Genomic DNA, 14,201 nt, shown 5'->3' with positions numbered 1-14,201 from the left:
TTAATCGCCCCACCAATTTACTTATTAATTACTTACACTTCCCCAGGAGTAAGTGCCATTGGACACAGTGAAACTTTCTGCCATATAAACATGCATAAGGTGGAGCTACAAGAGTTTGTGCGCTCCATTCTGAGGACCTGCTTTTAAATCTCCTTGAAGGGACGGGGCGTTAAGGCTATTCATAGCTGGTATTGTTGCTAAGGTAAAAACTGATCAGTTTCTATGGAAGGGATCATGATAGCGTGAGTGTGACTACAGAAGCTGTTAGTAGCTCTTCTGCACCAGTGGTCCTACACTAATGTAAGTCAAGTTTGCAGATGTTTTCTAGATGTCTTTTGCCCAAAACAAAGCCTTCTCTTGGACAGTATGAATCAAATACAGCCTAAATGTGAAAAGATGGATTAGTCCTTGAGCTGTATTTTGTTCTTTAAGAATGAATTGGACGCTGGACTGCTCTGTTTTTGAAATGACATTAAATCATTTGATTTCTCTCTGCTCCTTCCCCATCCCCGTTGGATTTTACTCAGAAGCAACATAGTTAGAAGTCTTCCTGTCAAGGTGTGATCTTAACTAATTAAAAAGAAAAAGAGAGCTTAATGTTAATGCTGGAAATAGTCTAGCCCAACTGGGGTGGGAGGTGGGGGGGCAGCTATACCCAGGAATGTTGTTAAACACCTGAGTAAGTCTTTGAAGTATTAGCGCCGTGGGTTGTAGCAGGCTTCCTGCTAGATTGGGAAGAACTGATTGAGGGGAGAAATAATTTAGCTATTACAGCTTCCTTGCTTCTTTCGTCTTCAAGGTTTTTTCGTATTCTCTGGTGGAGTATGCAAGTATCCTTTCAAAGGTATTGAAATATACCGTGTCTGAAGTGGGAAGTTGGGGGCAGGGAGTAATTTTGTTTAAATCAAGAGGCCTGATTTCTATTCTCCTAGGGTCAGGGTATAAGAAATGTTAGCAGTTCTCATTGGACATGTTGACCCAGCACTCCTTTTCCACAGCGGTCAAGGCCGAATGCTTGCAAAAGTGGGAGAAGCCATTAGGATGTCGTGTTTCCGATACTTCCTCCCCAGCTGCTGAGTGGCCATGATTATGCATTATCTGTAGCAGTTTCATGACATGACACTGACAAATACTGCTTTCTCCAAATTTTAGAGCCCAATCTACATGCATAGCAGAACAAGAACAGAGCACGTTGTGCTGTGGTGATAAAATGGAACACACCATCTCAGCCTACAGGTGTCGGATTACTTGTTTCAAAATTAGTTTGCATGAAGAATTCGAGTGGTGGGGGGGGAGGGGGAGGCTATAACTTTTTGCCCTGCATGTGTTAACTTCTTATTTGCAGTGATGGGGGGGGGGGTTACATGGAGAAATATTAAGACCCTAATCACCTCATTTGGCAGTCTGAGGTGATACAGCCCCTTGTCTCACTCCAAAATGTTACCATCTTATTCTGTTGCATGGGTGAGTACAATTAGAATACACTTTCTTATGACTTTTGTGGTTATGTGTACCTTGAATCTAATGTATTACCAACAGCAAAATGAGTTAATTTTATCCTGACACCTTTCCCGTTTCTGTTTAATTGTATGAATAGTTTCAATTTTTGGCATTACCATGTTTCATGATCTATGTCATTTCAATGGCCCAAGCTTCCTGAGAGAAGGTAAAGGATTATAACCTGTGTATGTATTTTTCCTCATAAGGACATGTCAGTGTAACCATGCTTCTATCTATATTATTCAGGTCAGTTTATTGAGATGTGACTAGGGGTACCACCTCTGGGTTGGGAAATCTCTGGAGACTGTTGGAGTACAGCCAGGAATGGGTGAGATTGGGGGTGTGGAAGGACCTCAGTGTTGAATAATACTATGGAGTCCACCCTCCAAAGCAGCCATTTTGTGCAGGGGGACTGATCTTTTTAGCCTGGAGATGAGCTGTAATTCTGGGGGATCCCTCGGTCCTACTTAGAGACTGGCATCCCTAGATGTGAGTTTAGAGAGCTGGTGTAGCACTTTTGAGTGTAGCACTTTTACTGCATCGTCTTTTAAGATTTTGAATAGTTCAACTGGAATGCTGTCACCACCACTAGCTTTATTGTTGCTCAGACTTCCTAAGGCCCATTTGACTTCACATTCCAGGATGTCTGGCTCCAGGTCAGTAACTACCCCATTGTGGTTATCAGGGATGTTAAGATCGCTCTTGTATAGTTCTTCTGTATAATTTTGCCACCTTTTTTAAATCTCTTCTGCTTCTGTGAGGTCCCTACCATTTTGGTCCCTTATCATACCCATTTTTGCATGAAACGTTCTCTTCATATCTCCAGTTTTCTTGAAAAGATCTCTGGTCCTCCCCATTCTATTGTTTTCTTCTATTTGTTTGCACTGTTCATTTAAGAAAGCATTCTTATCTCTTCTAGCTTTTCTCTGGAATTCTGCATTCAATTGGGTGTATCTTTCTCTTTCTCCCTTGCCTTTCACTTCCCTTCTTTCCTTAGCTATTTGTAAAGCTTCCTCAGACAGCCATTTTGATTTCTTGCATTTCTTTTTCTTTGGGATGGTTTTAGCTGCTACCTCTTGTACAATGTTGCAAACCTCCGTCCATAGCTCTTCAGGCACTCTGTCTATCAGATCTAATTCCTTAAATCTATTTGTCACCTCTACTGTATAGTCGTCGGGGATATTATATAGTTCATGCCTGAGTGGCCTAGTGCTTTTCCCTACTTTCTTCAATTTAAGCCTAAATTTTGCAACAAGAAGCTGATGATCTGAACCACAATCAGCTCCTGGTCTTATTTTTACTGACTGGACAGAACTTCTCCATCTTTGGCTGCAGAGCACATAGTCAATCTGATTTCTGTGTTGACCGTCTGGTGATGTCCACGTGTAGAGTCGTCTCTTGGGTTGTTGGAAAAGAGTGTTTGCTATGACCATTGTTTTCTCTTGACAAAATTCTACCAGCCTGTGCCCTGCTTCATTCTGTACTCCAAGGCCAAACTTGCCTGTTATCCCGGTTATCTTTTGGCTTCCTACTTTAGCATTCCAATCCCCCATGATGATAAGCACATCATTTTTGGGCGTTGCTTCTAGAAGGTGTTGTAGGGCTTCATAGAACTGGTCAACTTCATCCTCTTCAGCAGCAGTGGTTGGGGCACAGACCTGGATTACTGTGATGTTGAATGGTTTGCCTTGGATTCGAACTGAGATCATTCTGTCATTTTGGGGATTGTATCCCAAGACTGCTTTTCCTACTCTCTTATTGATTATGAAGGCTACTCCATTTCTTCTGCAAGACTCTTGTCCACAGTAGTATACCTGATGGTTGTCTGAATTAAATTCACCCATTCCTGTCCATTTGAGTTCACTGATGACTAAAATGTCAACGTTCAGTCTTGTCGTCTCTTGTTTAACCACGTCCGGGGAATGGTAGGGGATAGGAAGGCCTGGAGGATCATTGTCCATAGGGTCGCGATGGGTCGGACACAACTTCGCACATAACAACAACAAAGTGGTGGCTGAACCATAAATGAGAAATTCCCTGCTGTGTCTCCTGCCTTTGCCATGAGACTGAGAGGTGGCCATGCTTTGCCTCAAGGCCTCTTTGTCATATGGGGATAATAATCCTCACCTGTTTAGAGAAATGTTTCAAGGATTACAACATTGTAATGTATGCAAAGTGTTAGAAAACTTGAAAGAGCTACATAATTACTCAAGTTTTTTCTTCTTCTATAAAACACTTGTGTGGGGGACTCTTTCTCAAGTATGCTTATCCACAGGTAGTAAAGTCACTGGGATTTATAGCAAGGCATTGAGAAGAGGAACATTTTATACTCCAGTGTCCTGGACTTCTAAAATTCCAGCCCTGAAGCTGAAGTTTTGTTGGATGTTTTGATTCATTTGGTAACTGAAGAGTTCTCTCAATTTATGCTCCAAAGGTTTCTTGACTAGAAATAATTTAGTTAAAAATAAGTTATGTGAATATGTTGCAGATTTGGATAATACTTTAAAATAGTAAAAGATTCTCCCACCCCCATCTAAGAGGGCACAAGATAATGTTTTGGGATAAAGAACAGATGCTGGACAAAGTAATTCAGAGCAAACTTTGTTTTCAGTGTGTTCATGCAACACACTCCCAATCTTTCTACATTCTGACTGTATCCCATAGGAGAGTTCCTCTAAGAGAGTGTTTCTACCAATTACCACCCCCACACACTGCAAAACTCCCTCCCCATGCAGTTCCTGGGCATCACTGGCCCCTCAGGAGCAGCATTTCAGGGATCATGTTGAGCTACAGTAAGACGGGAGGCAAGAGAGCTTAATGTTAACTCTGTGACAGTTTCCAGTTCTGCCCCCCAGTTCCTGATCTCCTGGGATGTGTATAGAATTTCCAGTGAATGAGAAATCATGGCTACGGAGGGGGGGGGGGAGCCTGAAACTTCCGTTCAAATCTGGGCTGTCATCCAGAGGCCCCTAAATGGAAATCAGTGGAGATTTTCCATGGGCTCCAGGATAATGTGGAGACATGTTTTTTTTTTTTTTTAATAAATGCAGTTTTTGAAAATGCTTATAGTTTTCCTGGTACAAAAATCAATGTTTTCCCCTCTTTCTTTTGATAAATGTCCCTGGACAAGAAAATTAATTACAAATCATTTAAATAATTTTGTGGGTAAGGAGATGATATGGTTTTCTATACCTTATCTTAACACAGCCCGCGGCGCCACGGGCGCTGCGGACTAAATAAAGCCGTAAGGGCTTAGTGGGGTGAGTTAGGGCGGGCTCTGTCTGGGATAAGGAAGGGTGCCGATTGGCCCTTTCCTCTGGACAGACCATCGGCCGGGCCAATCGGCAAACGCAAAGCGCCTGCCAATTGGCCCGGCCGATTCCCGCCCTGCCGACAAGGAAGCAACTGCGAGCCGCGCAGAGCGCGGCTCGCAGTTGCTCCCTTGCTGGCGGCCTGACACGTCGGGAGGCGCAAAGCGCCTCCGATGCGTCAGGCCGCCGGCCAAGGGAGCTCCCGCCAGCCGCGCTGCGCGCGACTGCTGGGGGCTCCCTTGCCTAGCGCCCGCTATATTTTTATTACAGCGGGCTTGATTACTAGTTGTTAACCTATTACGGTTTCTTACCATTCAGTTCGTCTAGTCTTGGTCCTAGCCCATCTTGCCATGCTCTTTGGTAATTTGCCATGCTTGGATTGTATTGAGCTGAAAAAGCCTTTACATCTACTCACGTAGGCCCCAAGGAATTCTGTGCAGTCAGTGAAGAACTGCTGTCTCATCTAAAAGAGATGCAGATGGGGAAAGAGAAAGACAGTGGCAAAGAAAGAGAAGGAAGGCTAGTTGTATGCAGGCCCATGGGGGCTTTACAGCTGACCTATAGAGTCATAGTATTGCTAGTTTCCTAATCAATAGTCATTTATTAAGACATATTATTGACTGTTCAGTGTGTAGTTCTCCATCAGGATTTGCTTCTGACACCCACATCATGAGACTGCTGCATCTTTGCTCATAAATTTATTAGGTAATGTTTTAACTAGGAAGGCAAGTTTTTCCCTCAGATTGGTTTTCTCAGCAGAGACTTGGCTTCCTAACAACTCAATTCAAAACATATATTTGTGTTCTGAATGTAACTTTTCCCCTCTTGGAGACTGCATCATTAGTAGAAGGTGAACAGTTTATATGTAATTTTTATAACGCTTGCTTCTACAACATGAAATTGTTACTTCCTTGTTAGCTGTTTCACTGGAATCATGACTCTTGACCTCTTCTGGAACCAGGTGCTGCTAGACTGAAGGGCCTCTGAGGCATGTAGGTCTGGAGCAAGAAAACCTTTTCAGCTGTATGTAGGTGCCAGCAGAACACAATGTGTTATACTCCTGATAGGCTATCAGATTCTACTCTGTTCTCCTAAAATGAGGTGTAAGGATTCCAGAAAGGAAAGGAACATGTTTCATTCTGAAACTTTATCCAGCTTTTTGTCCTTCTATGTGAATGTCCCTTCTTGATTTTTAGATAGGTCACATTTCAGATATTACAGCAACCTTGGTGGAGCTAAGCAGAGACTGGTCTGGTCACTGCCTGGATGGGAGCTGGCTTGTGCATCCTATGTAAGCCACTTTAATTTCCATGATGGAAAAATATAGGGTATAAATATATTGAAGGTCAAGTCATTTCACCCTCAGGCATGATCCACTCATATGCAAAAATTTCTAAGATAGCCAATGGTAACTAAAGCAGGGTAATATCATGCAAACTGAAAATTTGCCAGATTGGAGGCTACAATTCCCCTTTCTGAATTCCATTCAGTTGAGTATTTAGGTAGGGAAGTGGGAACAGGGATTACGAACTCAAATCATTTTCTCTTTGCACCAGACTTCCCAGGTTCTGCCTGAACAGATCTTGCTGATACAGCATTCTGAAGCCTTGCTCACTGTTCAAACATGAGAAGAAGCTCTTTAATCCAGTATAGTTATGATGTGCCAATATTATTTCATATGACATTGCATGGCCTAGAAACTGGGCAGAGCGCATATACAAAGATGCTGGCATTCAAAGGAGGGTAGCCAGCTTGGGTTGAGTGGTATGATGCCATAAAGTTCACCCTCCAAGGCAGCCATTTTCTCCAGGGAAATTGATTTCTGTATTCTGGGGGAAATTGTAATTCAGTGAGAACTCCAGGCTCCCTCTGGAGGTTGGCAGCCTTAATTCTGAAGTGGGTGATTCAAGTTCAAGTGCATTGTCATCTGGTTAAATTCAGCTCAGTTGAAGCCCTATGAAATACGTTTCTTTAATATGGAGACTTTGGGCCACGTCATTCAGAAACTCGGCATCAGGGAAGGGTTGTTTTCCCACAAATAGAGCATTTCAGACCACCTAAACATACGGAGGCCTGACGGTTCAATTTTTGTTCTGAACAATGGTTCATTCCATTTTTGACATTATGGTAAGCATAAATTTAAATATGGCAATGCACAACTGAGCACTTCTCCATACCTGAAAAGAGGTCCTACAAAAACAACAGCCATGTGACCCAGGTGAGAAATAAATCTGCTTGTTAAGGCTGCTGCCAGACTTTTGGCCTTGTTCCTGGTGTGCTAGCAGCAGCCTCATGTGGAAATTAAACAGGTAAAGTTTTTCATATTGTCTTAATTCCATGCCAAGAAAAATATAATCTGCTAAATATCAGTGTGTCATGCTGCTGTTGAAAGGATGGGAGTGGAGCCAGTAACAAAGCAATTCCATTGGTCATCCACGGGCAGGTTCTTTATGCCTGGGTGTACCTCTTCTATGAAGCCTGAGGAGAAGAGGCAACTTAAAATCTCCCACAAGGCTGCTGCCAGCTTGGTGTAGTAGTTACGAGTGTGGACTTCTAATCTGGTGAGCTGGGTTTGATTCTCTGCTCCTCTTCCACATGCAACCAGCTCTGTGACCTTGGGCTTGCCACAGCACTGATAAAGCTGTTCTGATTGAGCAGTCTCACCTACCTCACAGGATGTCTGTTGTGAGGAGAGGAAAGGGAAGGCAAATGTAAGTCACTTTGAGACTCTTTCGGGTAGAGGAAAGCAGCATATAAGAACCAACGCTTCTTCTACAATATAACCTCTTCTACCAAGCCTGGGGAGAAAAAAGGCATTTTAAAATTTCCCCCAATCTATTTTCATCCTTGACAAAAGTAGCCCATTGACATTTAAGGATTCTTCCCAACTGCATCTGGGGAGAACTGTGCTGTTACTGTTTGGAGACTTCTTTGAGTCTCCATATTTTTAAGCTGTTTTAGTTGACTGAAGGCTAGTTTGCCTTCTGATTTTATTTTATTTTTTTAACTTGATGCTAAGTATAGTTTAGTGGAGCCTAAAATTCCTTGCTGGCTTTTATTTTCCATTAGGGGTTGGAGGTAGTGCTACGGATGTGAGAAGGCCTGCTTGAGAAGTTTTCCCGCTAGGCTTGAGAATAATCGAACCTGTTAAATGCCACAATACCTGGTAATGCAAACATTACTCAGAGTGTAAAGCCAAAAGTAAGGCTCTCCTTGCCTGGGCGTATGGACCTTTGGTATGTTTCTCATTATGCAGCTGAAATGGATATGCACAGTTATGTACCAAAGCCTGCCTTAACTGCACTTTATGAGGTTAGGAAAAGATCAGGCAAAAATATACTCTGTGGGTGATGGGAGAGCAATTCTAAAGTCTCATAATTGAGAGTCAAATCAAAACCAGTTTTCTCTGGAACTCAGAGGCATGGCTATTATGGTGCCAAACTACAACCTTTTTACCCCCCCCCCCCCCGACGTCTCTTTCATACAGCTGTTCATAAAAATGTCAGATGCATTCCTTCTGGGGAGGGGGAAATGAGGAACACAGGGCTTCTCCACCCTACTGAACAACTTGGGGTTCTTAAAAAAGGAACTTCATAGAACTTGAAAATTTGTCTGAGGGCCTGAACAGACATCTTATGGCTTCTCTCTCTTTCTCAAAGACTTGATTTGCTTTTCAGCATGAGGGTGATTATGTCACTCATGCTTCAGCATCAAGAGATTACTTATATGTGCAAAATGCCCGCCCAACATCCAAGACTCCTGAGATCTCATGTATTGTTTTGCACCCCCTCTAATACTTTTAAAGGGAGGCATACATTCCCCTGAAAACTGCCCAGTGGTAAAACTCTGAGGGGCAATGGTCAATATTGTGAATTAGCTTACAGTTGGATAATATTAGGTGTGTTGAATACATTAATTATTTAGAGTCCTTAAACTGTCTCATCAATGTTTGGTTCTCTTTTGCTCCCCCATCCCAATTTCCTCTGTAGAACTGATTTTTAAAAAGCGGCAGCCAGGTTGTTAACTGGAGCCAGCCAGATGGATCATATTATGCCAATTCTGTGTCAGCTTCATTGGCTGTCAGACTGTTTCTGGGCCCAGTTCAAAGTGCTGGTTGTAATTTTTAAAGCCCTATGTAGTCTGGGTCCAAGGCACTTAAAGGATGCCTTAGTCTATTAGAAGATGTTTAAAGAAAGGTGATTATGCAAAGAAGATCTTCTGTGTACAACATGCCCCTCCCCATTATGGAAGTTTAGTGAGGGACAGAAGGAATGGGACTTCTTCAGCAACAGGGCTGAGTTTACAGAATAAATTCTTCAGGACACTTTGTTTTCATCCTTCCCGAACTGGCGTTTTGATAATAGGAGAGCTTTAGGAGACGCCTGCTAGATTTACTGATGGTTCTTCCTCTTCATTGCTCTCTCTTCTAGGGTTGCCAGGTTCCCCCTTGCCACTGGTGGGGGATGAGGGATAGGAATGCCAGATTCAGGCTGCAAAATTCCTGGAGATTTATAGGCAGAGTCTTGGAGGCCAGGAAGCTCCATAGGGTAGAATGCCACAGAGTGTACCCTCCAGGGGAATCCACCTTTGTATTCTGGAGATGAGCTGTAATTTCAGGGGATCAACTAGGGGGTAACTTCACTATTGTCTTCTTACCTTGTGTTGACTTTTCTGCTGTGTTCGGTTTTGTGGATTTAGTATGTATAAGACCTGGTTTTATTTTGGTTTGTTAGTTGCCTTGTGGAGAAGTCAAAACATGGGTTATAAATCTGTTGTGTTTCTTGTTGGATGCCTTGATTGCCAATGGGATATTGAGAAATGTTGGGCAAAGAGATAAGGGAACTTTCTATTTGGAAACTGCAAAGTGATTTATGCTTGAAGGTCAACTGGAATTGCTACCTTTGATTCACCCCCCCCCCTAATTTGCTTATATTCCAAAACCACTGAAGAAGAGATAGGTAAACAAGTTATCTGCTAAGATAAATAACTTACAGTTACCATGAGTGCACCTTACGTTTACTAACTGCCCTGGAACTTACTTAGGCTGAATGCCATATATTGTTTTCTTCACTGGCTGCAATTTGCGATTCCTGCCTGGGGTTATGCTACTTATTACCTGGGTGTGTGATCATAAAAACACTGCTGAGGAAACCTAGCTATAAGACTGACACTCTACTAGCTTTCCCCCTCTCCTTATACTGGCAGTATAATCCTAAGGAGAGTTACACAGTGGCTCCTAAAGCCACTGAAGGTAGTGGGATAAAACTGTTAAGAAGAGTATAACTCGGATAAGGATTGCACTGATAGTTTAATATTTCTCCTCTGACATTTGGAAGAAACTAGGGTAGAGCATCAATGCATGTAAATATCCCTATAACATTGTAGTTTCTGCTTCCATAACTAGGTATGTCGGGATGTCACCAGACGTTTAGGGGATGCTATTATTAAAGAGTTTGGGAGAAGTCCAGAGAGTTGCCTGACAGGCTGACATAACATCTGGGAATTAACCTGGAAGTGATAGGAGTATGTTGTCAAATATCACTTCTGCCTCCACCACACTTCTCCCCTGCTGGCCAACAGTCAGTTGCAAGAACATGTGCAAAGGTCCATCCCCAGGAGGCTGCCCATGCAGAGCAGCGGGCACATAGTAAGCCTTTTGGTCTTTGGGACAGAACTTGATCTCTGAGAAGAAAGATGTTGAGGCCTAGAAAACATTTCCTATGAATTAGAACCTTAGTAGCCCTTACTCTTACATTGGTAGGACCTTGATGTGGTGCAGCCAGCACTTACTAAGGGGATCCTCATGTTTGGAGCAAATGTTAGGCAAATATGCTCCTTCCCAGGTCACCTCCTAAACTGGGTGTTTATATGTTGCGATACATCCCATGGGAGTGGCAGCTTCTATAGCCAATGGGAGTTCTGTCAGCCATAGGAGCCGCTACTTATGAAGTAATTTGTTCTTTCTGCTATATTGGGTTTGGGGTGTAGTTCTATACGAAGCCTGGGTTACGAGGCAGATGGTGTCACGTTACATCACTGAACATCATGATGGGACACAAGGTCCCTTTGTACTTGTCCTTAGACAGGATCAGTGCTCAGCATCATGGCCTGCAGATTATGAAGAGTGCTTGCACTCGAAAGCTCACACCTTGAATAAATCTTTGTTGGTCTTAAAGGTGCCACTGGACTCTGATTTTATTGTGCCACTTGAGACCAACACGGCTACCCATTTGAATCTAGACTGCAGAAAGATATGCTGTCTTCCATACACTGACATTTGAGCTGGGGGTGGAGGGCTTCACTTACTCCCCTCCCCTGTGGACAAAACAGAATGGAGAATCTGTCTTTTTTCAGCTAACTGCAGCCCAGAGACTGGTTTTGGGTGTGGAAATGGCACTGGTTGGGAGAGAATAGTCAATGCCAAGAATAGAGAATAGTCAAGGCCATCTTCTCTGGCACAGCAGAGCCAATTCAGCGGGAGGTTCACAGTTAAAGGCATGAATCCTCAATAGCTGTCCGGAAATTTATCTAATTTCCACTTTTTGATCATAATAGAGGTAGAGAGGGTATAATCCACCTGTACATTTTCATGACAGTTTTAGGAAAGGGATGTTATTATGCAGGGGCAAGAAAAACTGACCTCTTTCAGATTCCTGCTTCTGTACAATTAACATACAGGAATCAAGTCTTCTATCTGAATTCGGTTGCCATCTATTATGATCAAATTAGCACTATCAGCTTCTGGGTGGTAGCTGGAGATCTCATGGGATTACAACTGATCTCCAATCTGTTCACCTGGGGAAAATGTCCACTTTGGAATGTGAAATCTCTGGCATTAATGTCCCATTGAAATCCCTACCCTAGATGTTTGCGCCCTAGGATATCCAACTCTGATTGGGGAAACATTCCCTGGATATCTAGGTGTTCGATCTTGGGGAGGGTGGGTTTGGGGAGGAGAGGAATATCAGCAGGATACAATGCCATAATGTGTGCCCTAAAGCAGAGGTAGTCAAACTGTGGCCCTCCAGATGGCCATTGACTACAATTCCCATGATCCCCTGCCAGCAAATGCTGGCAGGGGCTCATGGGAATTGTAGTACATGGACATCTGGAGGGCCGCAGTTTGACTACCCCTGCTCTAAAGCAACCCTGATTTTCCCCCCAGGGGCATTGATGCCTGTAGTCTGGAGATCAGTTGTAATTCTGGGAGACCTCCAGGCCCCCCAAAGAGGCTAGTAACTCTGTTGGGCCCTGCTGAAAAAACAGGTGATGCGTGGAGATAAAAGGCAGGCCACTAACTCTTAGGATGCTTCAGGGACTGTTAGGAGTTTGATGGTTAAGAATTATGAGATTGGTAAATGGTAAATGAAATAATGTTAATGCTGCTTGCAGTCTGGAGGATCTGTGTCCAGCCATTACATATTTAATTCTACTGTATTCATTTGTTAGCCTCTTTTGTAAATCTATCATACATTTGCAGTTAAATTTTAATCTCCTGATATTATAATAATGTTGCAGTGGAATGAGATGCTTGACTCCTGAAATTGCTCCCATTTTTCTAAGGGCCCCTGAAAAGTGTGCTGGTTGAGGCTGTTTATTCCTCCCCCCCCCCCCCCGAAACAGTAGTTCTTTGTCACAGTGGTGATTTATTTGGTATACAGGAAGCTAACCCAGCAGGGAACTTGGGGTGTTGATGCCTTTCTGAAATCATTTGAATAATGGGAGGGGCAGTACACAGGCAATGTTGTTTTGTAGCAGAGCAGAACCGGTTTACTAAACAGATAAGGCCCTTTTGCTTGTGCTTGATCCTGTGGCTTTCCACATATGCTTTAACTTATTTATGGAAAAAGCCATAACTACTAATGCATTGATTTGGCCTATTTCTCCAGTTCACTATGTTCTGGTCACTGGTGCAGCAGCTAACTTACAAAGGAAACTGGGGTGGGGGTGGGGATGAGGGAAGTGTTCCAGAAATGTATGATGCTGCTATTACTGCTTTGGGGAAAAGGATGCCTCTTTTAAAACTATAGAATCAGAGTCCAGTAGCACCTTTAAGACCAACAAAGATTTATTCAGGGTGTGAGCTTTCGAGTGCAAGCACTCTTTGTCAGACTAAGAACTCCTTACATGCTCACACCCTGAATAAATCTTTGTTGGTCTTAAAGGTGCTACTGGACTCTGATTTTATTGTGCTACTTCAGGCCAACATGGCTACCCATTTGAATCTATCTTTTAAAACTAGAACTGTTGGCTGGATTGCCTCAATTTGCCTCCTCTCCCCCCATCTATCTGTCTGTCTGCCTATCAAAATAGAGTGACTCTCCACTATTTTCTCTTGGCAAGGAAATTGTGTGGCTGTCCCTGGTATTTTGTATCAGAGAAGTGTGAAATAAATTTGTGCCAACCCATAGATGCACAAGAGTACATCTTCAACCTATGGCTATTGAGGCAAATGTGGCTCAGCATGGACACAAACATGGTTATTTCAGAATAGAAAGGTGTTGAAGGGATGCTAGAATAACCAGCATATGAAGGGAATGGCAGAAAGTGTTCAATGGCAGTAAAAGGCTTCTTAGAGATGCTTTTACAGAAAAGGAAATGATACAGGTGAACAATTGGCGGTGAAGCAAGTGTGAAACATATGCAGATCAATTCTAGTCCACTAAAACAATCACACTGGGTGTTCCTGTGTATATTTCTTACCTAGCATAAGATCTCATGTATGCCCCTTCTTAATGAAACTCTCAACAATCAGTGTGTGAGTGGCAGAAACGTTATGGATTATTCACCAACATGTTGAGTATCAGTAATGCTAAATTTTATATTTTAGTTTATGTAAACTGACTTTCCTATAATGGCTGTTTGTTAATTTCTTACTCTGAATTCTGACACAGCTTAGCTTTTTAATTATGAAAGGTTGCAGATGCACACATCTGATTGCGACTGTGTGTACTGTGCTGTTGCTTTACTTTTGATCTAGGATTTCTGCAATGGCATAGTAGATTGAGCTCCATTGGGAAACATGGTGGCTGGGATGCAATGCTTTCTGGATGTCTTGTACGCCTCAATCATTTCAGAGGTGTGCCTGTGATTGCTGGTGTCACTTAACTGCAGAGCTTATAAACTTTGGATTCTCATAATCCTGCAACACCTTCAGTTGTGTCAGAAGCCTTGTGTGCCTGGGAGGCATAGCTACATAGGGGAGCTTTCCATCACTCTTCTGCTTCAACTCTTCAGTGCAAAACTGGGAGCAGGAAGCAGTCCCCAGAAAACACAACAAGAAGAGGTTGTTCAGGGCATGGATGGTCTTGCATACGAACAGAATTTCTGTTGTCATGTGAGGTGCCCACTATTCCCAGGACAAGCTATGTAGGCAGGTTGTATATGCAA

The 14,201-nt window shown here is 43.0% G+C and overlaps 1 protein-coding gene across 3 annotated transcripts in view; it reads left to right on the top strand.

Annotated features, from left to right (window-relative positions):
• The first annotated feature begins 260 nt into the window (after window positions 1-260).
• Window positions 261-14,201, top strand: part of ACOT11 (acyl-CoA thioesterase 11) — a 174,508-nt gene continuing 160,567 nt past the window's right edge. For 2 of the 3 annotated variants that reach the window (XM_077333630.1, XM_077333627.1), the window contains exon 1: window positions 735-844. The gene's annotated coding sequence lies outside the window, so the exon portion shown is untranslated. Of the gene's footprint in view, window positions 301-734; window positions 845-14,201 lie in introns of those variants that run through there. The other variant, XM_077333628.1, reaches the window with a different exon arrangement.

Source organism: Paroedura picta, chromosome 4, assembly GCF_049243985.1.
Source record: "Paroedura picta isolate Pp20150507F chromosome 4, Ppicta_v3.0, whole genome shotgun sequence".
In the NCBI taxonomy this organism is placed as follows: Eukaryota; Metazoa; Chordata; class Lepidosauria; order Squamata; family Gekkonidae; genus Paroedura; species Paroedura picta.
This window is presented reverse-complemented; position numbering and strand designations above follow the sequence as displayed.